This window comes from Mchenga conophoros, linkage group LG5, assembly GCF_057382185.1.
Source record: "Mchenga conophoros isolate Kocher_MC1m ecotype Shallow Benthic linkage group LG5, M_conophoros_male_GT1.1, whole genome shotgun sequence".
NCBI lineage: Eukaryota > Metazoa > Chordata > Actinopteri > Cichliformes > Cichlidae > Mchenga > Mchenga conophoros.
The window spans coordinates 15,299,312-15,311,126 of record NC_140530.1 but is presented as its reverse complement, the minus strand read 5'-3'; positions in this window follow the sequence as shown (position 1 = coordinate 15,311,126).

The following is an 11,815-nucleotide window of genomic DNA, read 5'->3' as shown; positions in this document are numbered from 1 at the left end:
CTATCTAAAAATAGGTAATGAAATCATTTGGAGATTGGATTGATGGTGTAAATTCAGGTTTCACACAATCTTTGATTAGGTTCACACATTTCGCTGTTGGTTTTATGACAAAGAGGCAACAACTGTGCATTTTCAGAGTACTACAAGACTATGAGTTTCTTGCAAAGTCACTTAGTTCAACTACAAAATATTACAAATGACACTGGGCCAATGACGATTCTAGAAAATAAGTTAAATCATACATTAATTATATGCAGCTGATTTTGTTTCAAAATGAGTCACTCGCTGGATGAGGCAGATGCAGAAAGTTATCCACTCTAAATTTACAGCCTGCTCACAGAGATCTCCACCATCACTGCTTTTTTAAATGTTTTTTTATTTAAAAGCAGTAAAAATGTGCAGGCAGAAATCCTAGTGCACAGGGAGACACTTTCAAACTTTTTAAAAATCACAGTGGGTGAAGCCTAGAAATGCTCATCTCTAGAGAGTTGCTCCTTATAAGCCCCGTTGTTCATATGTCCAGGGCAGAGCTGAGCTTTGCCTTCTACACTCTGTATTGTGTTAAAGTTGCTAGTCCTCACAAAACTTTAGACTAACTATAGACATTTTTTAAAAAACAAACAAACAACATCTACAAGATTCATATGCAATAAGACTATGATTAACATTACAGCAAATTCAAAAGTGTTAAATGTTTTGGTGTTAATAGTCTTCTTGCAAAAGTAGAGTTAATTTTACTCTAAGCAGAGTCACATTCTTTTAATGTAATTCTGAGGTGTAAAATGATAGTAGTTAAAATCGAGTGTTAAAAATGAGTGTTTCTCTGTCAAATCTGGAGGTGTTACAATGGAAACATTAACTCTTGACCTCTTAACTCTGAACTCCTACAGGGGCTATGACACCAATAGAGTGAATTCACAGACTCCGCCCCCAGCACGGCTCCAATCGAAGCTGAAGTGAAGCCGTTTCAGAACATTTTGCTCTACATATTTGAGTTGTTTGCCATGCTTGGTAAGTCATTTTTTTCAATTATTATTATGAGCTTTTACTTCTGTGGCTCTTTGGAGTTGAGACAAAGCTGTGTGAAAGGCATTAGCCATGTTGCTCGCTGATAGCATAATATTCTGTTTTAGCTAGCTGAAAGGTATTGTTTGCGGGCAAATACCACAGCCTTGAAAAAAAGCTTGCATGTGAATTTTCAGTCAAACTTTTGGTCAAATACACCTAAAACAATGTGTAGAACGTGAAATGTTGGTATAATGGTGCTACTTGAAGCCTGAAAACGATCGGCTATAAAAACGAAAAAAAAAACCCCAAAAAAAAAAACCGAGCAAACAGCAGTAGCTGACGTCCTGACTGGATTCTACGTTAGCATAGATCCCTCCAGAGTTTTGTGCACACGGTTTAGGTAAAAATGAAAAAGGTTGAGGTTTTACATTTAGTTCAGTATTACCTGTTGCCTGTGTCCTTGTCTTTTGGGAAAATACTTAACACAAGTAATGGCTCAAAGAGGATTCCTTTTTTTTTTTTTTACTGTGCTGCAATTGTTTACTGGATTATTTGTGCCATTAATTAGTGTCAACTAATTTTTATTCAATCTCCACACAGGATATGCTTGTGAAGATGGAATATGGGGAAGAGCAGAAGTGCGTTGAAGTTCCACAAAGGGATGAATGAAGGACATGCATATTGTATTGAAGAAATAAGTGATGAGATGCTGTTATTTGCATTTACCATGTCAGACCTTTTGATAAACAAAATTCTAATGAAAGTGAGAACATGTATACTGTTACATCTTTCAGAAAATGTTTTGAAATTGTGGTGCACAGTTCAGAATAAATGTTTTTCAAAAACCATTGCATCTTTTTAGTAAATGTTTATTTCCAAAAGAAATTTCTAGAAGTTCAGAACAGTAAAATTCCCGCTTTTTAGAATGAATTAGAAGATAACTCTTACGTAGTTAAAGTAAAATACTCTTTGAGAGTTAATATATAAACTCTTAACACCAAGTGTTAAATTATCAACTCCAGACAGATTTGGTGTTTAACACTAAATCAGAGTTAACGTACCAACTCTCCAAAAAGAGTTAAATTAACACTCTCTGGTGTGGACCCATATAGACACTTTAATAGTGTTGAAATCAAATCCGACAGTGTTAATTTGGACATGCTGGATTTGCTGTGTATTTTTAAAGCCATTGACTGCTATCTCATTCAAGATAAAAAGGTCACAAAGGATTTTTATGTTTTCAAGTTTAGAAATCCCGTTAGATCAGGTAAAAAGAGGAACAAAAGGACATCCAGTGTAAAAATCTGCTGGTGACTTCCTGTTACAAGGGAGCAGTCAAAAGCAGTTAAATAGTTAAATGTTGTTGTTTTTCATTCAAGGAGTTTTATAATTATCTCATGTTAATTTTACATTAAATAGTTATGATATTAGTTATCATATTCCAAAAATCTCACAATATATTACTATATACTGTGCTATATTAACTGAAATGTCTTGATTGAAAGACAAAATCGAGGACGATGAACTGATTTTCCCTCCAAAATATCTTTCCAGGGGGCGGAGCTTCAGAAGAAAACATGACCACTTTCTTTTACTTCATCATAACTAACGTTGAAATGACTGAATTCTAATAGACTGAACATCCTTGAAGAATATGTGAAAAGTGCAAAACTAAATTATGTTTAGATGAGAAATATAAATTAGTCATGTTTGATATATGAAGTCCACATTTGCAAACAACCACCCAGTTGCAATTTTTTTCAACGTGGATCTATCCTGCTTGGTATGCATGTCATGTTACAAAGTTCAAATCATCTTAACCTGGTTTCTTGTGGGGGACATTTGTGTTCTTTGCACTCAAATGTCCCCCACAGTCAGCAGATCTTAATCCAATAGAGCACCTTAGTAAAGATGTAGTAAATTGGAAGATTTGCTCATTGATTATGGAAGTGCGTCTGACAAATCTGCAGTAATTGCGTGACAGTTTCACGTAACTATGGACCAGCACCTTGTTGAATGAAAGATTTAAGACAGTTCTGAAGGCAAAAAAGCCAACGTGTGTACTAGCAAGGTGTAACTAATTAAGTGACAGGTGAGTGTGTCTATGTTTAGTCCAAACATTCCTTCTGGGTTAATGGAGGATGCTGTGCAATGGATTACTGGCACTGGCAGGCCATTACATACCTGGAAGCGAAAGCTAATCAGAGTGCCGGCAGAGCAGCAGAACTTCTGAAATTATCACCTTTGTTTTACCTTTTAACACTCTACATCTGTGCTAATGGTGTTGTCACAGTGCTGACATTTTTATGGTTGCCTAGAGCACATTTCCAATGCAAACACTGCACGGAGGCGTCCATAACTCACAGGTTGTACGATTCACGCATAAAAAGGACATAAATTAAGCACAAGAGGACAGGAAAAGCAAGAGCAAATCTGTCAAGCAGAAAAGATTTTGCTTGAGCAAGAATCCTTCAGAGTTTTAATGCTGAGCTACACAGTCTCATTAAGGAGCACGTAAATGATTTAATGTTTTTAGTACCTTAAAGATATGTGCACAATCCACATGACATGACACGAGAGAGTTTATTATTATGATATTGACAAGTTTTTTTTTAATTTTACTTTCAGTTAACTAAACTATTTCATTCTCACTTGTTTTGTATTTTTTACTCAAATCTTTTCATATTTTTAAATGAATCCTATATTTATTATGAGTAATATAGTCAAAGAAAAACAAAGTACTCATAAGTAAATGTAAGTATGCACTTTTTCTGTCTTGAGGGATTTTTCCAGTCCTCTATTACAAATTACATTAATTAAATTAAAAAAATTACATGGTACAAAGTATTACTATGGTTAAAAAAAGCAGTTTTTGAGCTGATAAACCATGTAACACAAGCGAGAAAGCTCAGTAAAAAGACCTTTATGAATTTCAGTTTATTAATGCATAACTTTGATTATTCATGATACTCATTACTTTTTATACAGCAAATAGCTGAATGTCAGAGAAATGACCAAGATTTTGGTCAGTATCCATTAGTGTGAAGAACGATGATAAAAGCAGGGTCAGAAATATTTTAGTTATATGGCTAATAAGTTCCCCTGGGCACAGTTTAGTTGACATCTAGATAGACAGAGCCTTATGAAAGTTCGCTTAAGAAATGTTAGAGTTTAGATTAAAGACCCATATGCAGGACTAGGGCAAAAAGGGAGAACTTTAATTAAAGTTAGAAAGAACAAAGACTTGTAAGGGAGAAAGCCGAACACAAGATCACTATAAAGTCTGTGCAGGTAAATCCATACCAAAGCCCAACAATGATCCAATATAAGAAGGGAACAAGCTCTGCGGGGAAAGGAAAGAAAAGTAAAACAGGCGAGTAAAATGGCATTTTTCTACTCTGAGTGCTCTTTACTGCGAGCCAGCATTCACACAGTGCTTTGTTCTACGTGGCTTTCTAAGTATCATGCCTACTCATTTCATCAACATGCAGCTTGGAGGAGCCAAGGGAATTTAACCACTAACCTGATTAAGAGACAACATGCTCTACCTCATGAGCCACAATCACAGGGGTTGAAAAAAACTAAACAAAAAAAAGGCCAAAAAAACAAGAAGAACAAGCCAAGACAGAAAGAAAGTGATTAACATGATTAAAATTCTACTGTGGTAAATAAAATAAAAATAATTCCCCCGACATGAACCTTGGACAGGTTTACCTGCTCCAGACCTGGGGAGGGAGGTCGAGCGAGACCACCTCAAGGGCCTTAGTCCATGGAAGAGACAGCTGAAGTGTAACAGTCAAGGGTGGAGGCCCCAGATGGTCCAATTAAGAGCCTGATCTGCCTAATCTGACCCCGAGCATTGTTGTTATTTAACTTCTGTGCCAATCAAGACTTCAGAGCTCATCACAGCACAGAAACAGCTTTAGTGAAGGTTACACTAAAGCTGTAACCTGACCGTGGCTACAGCTGTAACCTGACCAACCCCCTGACCGTGGCTCAGGGGGTTGGGAATCGCATCTGTAACCGGAAGGTCGCCGGTTCGATCCCTGGGCTCTCTGTCCTAGTCGTTGTGTCCCTGAGCAAGACACTTTACCCTACTTGCCTACTGGTGTTGGCCAGAGGGGCCGATGGCGCGATATGGCAGCCTCGCTTCTGTCAGTCTGCCCCAGGGCAGCTGTGGCTACAACTGTAGCTTGCCTCCACCAGTGTATGAATGTGAGAGTGAATGAATAGTGGTATTGTAAAGCGCTTTGGGTGCCTTGAAAAGCGCTATATAAATCCAATCCATTATTATTATTATTACAAATGATCTTCTTATGGCCTCTGACAGTGGACTCATCTCTGTGCTTGTCCTGCTAGACCTTAGTGCAGTGTTCGATACTGTTGACCATAATATCCTATTAGAGCGATTAGAACATGCTGTAGGTATTACAGGTACTGCACTGCAGTGGTTTGTATCATATCTATCTAATAGACTCCAATTTGTACATGTAAATGGAGAGTCCTCTTCACACACTGAGGTTAATTATGGAGTTCCACAGGGTTCAGTGCTAGGACCAATTCTGTTTACATTATACATGCTTCCCTTAGGCAGTATCATTAGAAGACATAGCATAAATTTTCACTGCTATGCAGATGACACCCAGCTCTATCTGTCCATGAAGCCAGATAACATACACCAATTAGTTAAACTGCAGGAATGTCTTAAAGACATAAAGACCTGGATGGCCGCTAACTTCATGCTTCTTAATTCAGATAAAACTGAGGTTATTGTACTCGGCCCTGAAAAGCCTAGAAATATGGTATCTAACTGGATTCTTACTCTGGATGGCATTACCTTGGCCTCCAGTAACGCTGTGAGGAACCTTGGAGTCATTTTTGACCAGGACATGTCCTTCAATGCACATATTAAACAAATATGTAAGACTGCGTTCTTCCATTTGCACAACATCTCTAAAGTTAGAAATATCCTGTCTCAGAGTGACGCTGAAAAACTAGTTCATGCATTTATTACTTCCAGGCTGGACTACTGTAATTCATTATTATCAGGATGTCCAAAAAACTCGCTGAAAAGCCTTCAGCTAATCCAAAATGCTGCAGCAAGAGTACTGACAGGGACTAGAAAGAGTAAGCAGATTTCTCCTGTTTTGGCTTCCCTTCATTGGCTTCCTGTTAAATCCAGAATTGAATTCAAAATCCTGCTCCTCACATACAAGGTCTTAAATAATCAGGCCCCATCTTATCTCAATGACCTTGTAGTACCATATCACCCTATTAGAGCACTTCGCTCTCGCTCTGCAGGCCTACTTGTTGTTCCTAGAGTATTTAAAAGTAGAATGGGAGGGAGAGCCTTCAGTTTTCAGGCCCCTCTTCTGTGGAACCAGCTTCCAGTTTGGATTCGGGAGACAGACACTATCTCTACTTTTAAGATTAGGCTTAAAACTTTCCTTTTTGCTAAAGCATATAGTTAGGGCTGGACCAGGTGACCCTGAATCCTTCCTTAGTTATGCTGCAATAGATGTAGGCTGCCGGGGGATTCCCATGATGCATTGAGTTTTTCCTTTCCAGTCACCTTTCTCACGCACTATGTATTAACAGACCTCTCTGCATTGAATCATATCTGTTATTAACCTCTGTCTCTCTTCCACAGCATGTCTTTTATCCTGTCTTCCTTCTCTCACCCCAACCGGTCGCAGCAGATGGCCGCCCCTCCCTGAGCCTGGTTCTGCCGGAGGTTTCTTCCTGTTAAAAGGGAGTTTTTCCTTCCCACTGTTGCCAAAGTGCTTGCTCATAGGGGGTCATATGATTGTTGGGTTTTTTTCTCTGTATCTATGAAGCGCCTTGAGGCGACTTATGTTGTGATTTGGCGCTATATAAATAAAAATTGAATTGAAATTGAATTGAATTGTCCATAACAACCACAGTGTTCAAGCATAACGGTGCTCATAAGTGTACGTGGGATCACAATACGCTAAATGGCAGGTCGATGATTGATTTTGTTATTGTTTTATCAGATCTGTGGTCACATGTCTTGGATGCTCAGGTAAAGGGAGGTGCTGAGCAGTCACTACATGGTGATGACTTGCATCACCAATCACTAATTCAGGCATCATCATAAATTTCTACATAAAACCAAATCAATGGCCTCTACTTTGGTGGTATCAGGGTCTTGTCTCTGCTTTTTGCAGATGATGTAGTTCTGTTAGCCTCATTCAGTGGCGGCCTGGGTAGTGACAGGAAGAATACTATCGCGGATATGAACAGGTAAAATGAATTTCTTTGAATGGTGACTGGGCTCTCCCTCAGTGATGGGGTGAGGAGTTCAGTAATTTGGGAGGGACTCAGAGTAGAGCTGGTACTCCACACCAAAGTATGAGGGGGCTCTGAAGTAGATCCAGGACATGATGGAGAGAATGAATTTCCCAGCTGGCTTGGGAATGCCTCAGTGCATAAAGAGATGAGTTGGATGAAGTGGCTGGGGACAGGGAGGTCTGGGCATCTCTGCTTAGGCTGCTGCCCCCATAACCTGGCCCTGGATAAGGAGCTGTTGATGGATGGGATGAAAAATAATAAATGAACTATTATACACAATAAGTAACTATGTTTTTTCACTCTAGTTTGAATTTAGAAAATCCAACTTAGATATTAACAAATCCCACTTTGTGTATATATTAAAACAAATTTGTGCTCCCCCTCTGTATAGTTCCAGTGGTTCCACTTAGCACAGTTGTACCATTTATTGTAATTGTACTCAGACACTGCGACTACCTCTTAAAACAAGCATTGCTTCTCTCTTTTCCTTTTTTCTCATTTTTATTTCAACAATCAATGCATGCTTGAAATGAGCTGAGTGTGTAACAAGTCGCACATCTTACAGTAAATAATATTTTCCCCAATGCACAATGTTGAATGTATACAGTTTCTTGCTATATATGAACAAAGCCCAAACCTTTCTGTAAATGCAATCAGTAATCTGCCGCTTTCATCCCAAAGAGCAAAGGCAAATCCAACTGAAAAGAAGCAGTAATGCCAACTGTCAGGCTCCTGTAAGGGGACGGTCACCAGATGTGGCAGAAACATGAAACAGTGAGTAGTAAAGCAGCAGGACTGGATTCACTGCTCTCGCACAAAGAGAAGAACACTAACACAACAAACATCTATATATCTATCTATCTGTTGTGAAGGTGTGATATCACTGTCTCTGAATGTACAATGAATATAAATATTAAAAAAAAAACATCCACATCAATAAAACAGGACACACCTTTTTCTGGTGACTATGTGGTAAAATTGGGGGTTATTTGCATTTCAGACACTTCTAACAGAAAGTACAAAACTGTCATCTTTCATTCTTGGACAGAACAACTGCTGCCTCTTCTGCCTTTTATCCTCACAATAAAGTTGGAGCCATACTGATGCCTTTCCAGTGCTGCTGTTAAGCTGATTTTTTACAGCCCTGGCACACTACACCAGAACCCTTGTTGTTCGTAAGACGCATGAATTCGCTAGAGGGGTGCTTTGGAGCACATGCCAGTTTATTGGGTGAGCATGGTCCCTCGGCACATGAAACTGTAATAAAAATCCATCTGTTAGAAGACTGATGGTAAGCCAGTCCACTGGAACAGAAGCTTGTCCTCTGGATGTTTGTGTCAGGCTTTTGCTTGTGATTTTTTAGACACTTGTGGAAAAATCAAAAGTATGCTCTTTGTTTTTATGCTTGATTCTCATAAAAATAAAAGGGAATGTGTTCAAGCCAAAGAAGACAACCTATTAAACACACTGTGATCTACAATGTTCTCACATGCTCTTAAGCTACATAGCTCTTGCATTTCAGAGACTGTGAATGCTTAATGATGAACCTCTCATCTCCTTTTGAAGGCGATGACAATGTATAATAATGTTGTCATGACAACAGGGCAGAGAGTAGGAATTAAGTAGGTATGCGCACACAAGAAAATGCAAAATTGATTGACTCTGCATAATGTACCCTGAATGTGCGCTCTGTCTTTGGGAATGCTGATGAACACGGGGTGAGTCTCGTCAGAAAACAACATTCTGCAACACCTCAGGAATTATTAAGCGCATCTTTCATCTCTTTCTTCATGTGCCGTACACTTGTAAGTTCACTTTTTCACGAGCAGGTAGATGTATTAACATTACTCAAAGATTTACCCATCTCGATAACGTATGACGGCAAACAGAGTTATCACGGTGTCTGGTTTCATGTCTGTGAACGTCCTTACGGTCAGGTCGGCTGGGGATTAATCAAAGCGAGGGAAACAGGATCTCTGTGATCTGAGGGAGCATATGTTCACATGATTTAAACAGAATGATTGAATCTGATGTACAATGGGCTGTAAGGGACTCTATATGTGCCAAATGCTCAGGCTATTCAACATGTCAACGTGATAAAATGTTATCAAAATTCTCCCCCTTGCAGTGCTGTAGTAATGTTTGCCAGCTGAGCAGGACAAGAAGCATGACTCCCTGGGGAAATTTCCAAGTACAAGCTTTGTTTCGGAAATGTATTATTTCATTTTTTTCTTGAAATATGAAGGCGCATAATAAATACAAGCGACAACAGGGCTCCCTGTTGGTTTCAAATAGTGACACGCTCCTTAAAAGATGTACAGCGGCTGCCAAAACAAATCACTGCCTTCTAGATAACTGTCTTTATTATGTTGTCTCTTCAGAAGGGGTACCCTGCAGGAACTTGTTGAAAGTGAAAGTGAAATTGAAACTTAGAGCTAAGCTGATGAGTTAATGAATTCATAAGATGACGCTAGGGGCCTAAAATGTCTCAGATATGTGGTCACATGTCTAGTTCGTGTTGCTTTTGCTTGCCTGTCAAAACACGGGTCACTTAGCTGGCAGGTGGCAGGCTATTGTGAACTCTGGAAAACCAGACCCTGCAGTACTGATGAAAATTGGTAGAAGATTAAAAAGCAGTTGACTACAATCTCTGCCCACTGTGCTGAAATGCCAAGTGCTGCTGAGAGCAGGAGCGCAGACTATTGCATCACCTCCTGTGCAAAAACCTTGCTTTAATGAGGGTGTATTAACACTGCATGGTTTAATAGGGAGAATAGATCTTGCTTGTCCAACTCCCCATAGACTGCCAGTCATTGTGAGTCCACAGAAGTGGCATTTATATCCAGTGATTACAAAGCTGTTGGCTGAAGAGTCATTTGCTTATAAAGGGCATTTATTACGCAGGAAATAATTTTCGATTATTGATTCTTTTTATGTCATGAAACATTAATGTTTTTAGTCTAATTACAACTGATGCTCATCCTCATATACTGTAACGTATATTATGCACAACATTCATCACTACCAAACCTATAGCTTTGCCTATGCCTATTTCTGTCAAGCCACATTAGCCTCAGGAGGAAGGCGGTAAAGACAGAGGTGGTTAATGTTCTGCACCTGCACCTGCCGGGATACTAGCTGAGGCTTCTCTTCGACAGCCAGTTAAAATTGTACCAGAAATGAACAGTAAAGATTTACTGGAGCGCAAAGCCATATCCAGTGAACCAGGAAATGGTGCCGGGGTTCTTGCCATCATATAATTTTTCCTGAACATTCAGTGAGATGACAGGTAGAGACAGAGGAAAAGAGGCTGTGCAACAGTGTGCTTGACTGGTGATGAATTCTGTAGAGTGTGAAAACACTTTCCGTCTATTGAAAACTAGTGTCATGCTGTAATGTTTGTGAAGGGTCTTGTCGAGACAAATGAGAAAGGTTGGTGCTACAAAGGATGGGTTCGACAGTTTCCAGTCTGATAGCTCGGCAGCTGTGAAACGTGATTATTCAACCACAAAACAAATTCAGCGTTCCATTTAATTTTTAAATTCTTGAACAAAGATTTTTCACTGAATCCACTGAACCAGGGAAGGGATTAGTAAAGGAATGTTATATTTAAGAGCGATCGAAATGAACCTGTAATGTGTACTTTGAATGTCCAGTAATTACTGAGGGTTGAGAGATTTAACTTTTTTTGCTCACATCAGTTTTCTCCTCCATTCGACCCCCAAGAGGTAGAGTTTTCTCTCTGTGTAAGCCCTGCACGTCTTCACAAGGGTACGGCAACATTTGACTCACAAAATTGTCTCGCTTTTAAAAGCAATACCTTCACCATCCACATGCTGAAAAGCTCAGACACTCAAAAACTGTGAGAGAGAGCAAGAGATGCCTCAGGATTTAAATATACATGCCGCAGCGTTAAATCCCCGGGGATAGTGTAAAGAATCCAAGTGCTCGGATAAACAAAAATGATTGAGCGTGTCTGCAAATGCACCCACATTTTAAATCCTCATCGTATTAAAGATGATGTTACGTAGCTCCCAAAGCTTTGTTTAATATTCATGAAGTGCTCAACACCTTGGGAGCTCCGCACAATCTAGAGTAAAAAGAAATATTGTTATGAAGCCTGGTAAACAGAGCATTGAAGAAAGAGTGGAAAACCCCCATTTATCACACACCCACTGTCATTTCCTCATCCTTTTTAAACTAGCAGCATGAGCTGCAATAGAGTTCAAGAAGCCAGGGGATAATGGACTAAGGTGGTTTCCATGGACAAGAAAGTCAAAATGGCAATGACCACCAAGGATGGTCAGACACATGGACTGTCATTCTAATATGTAAAATAAAGGCACGTTTTTCATCCAGTGAAAAACTAAACACAGTCCTTTGATTGTGATGTTATTACATTGACAAAATCAGTCAACCTAGAGATTTAAACACCTGACAAAAGCTTCAAAGCCACATTTACCAGGATTTTTTATTTTTGCCTTGATGACGCACA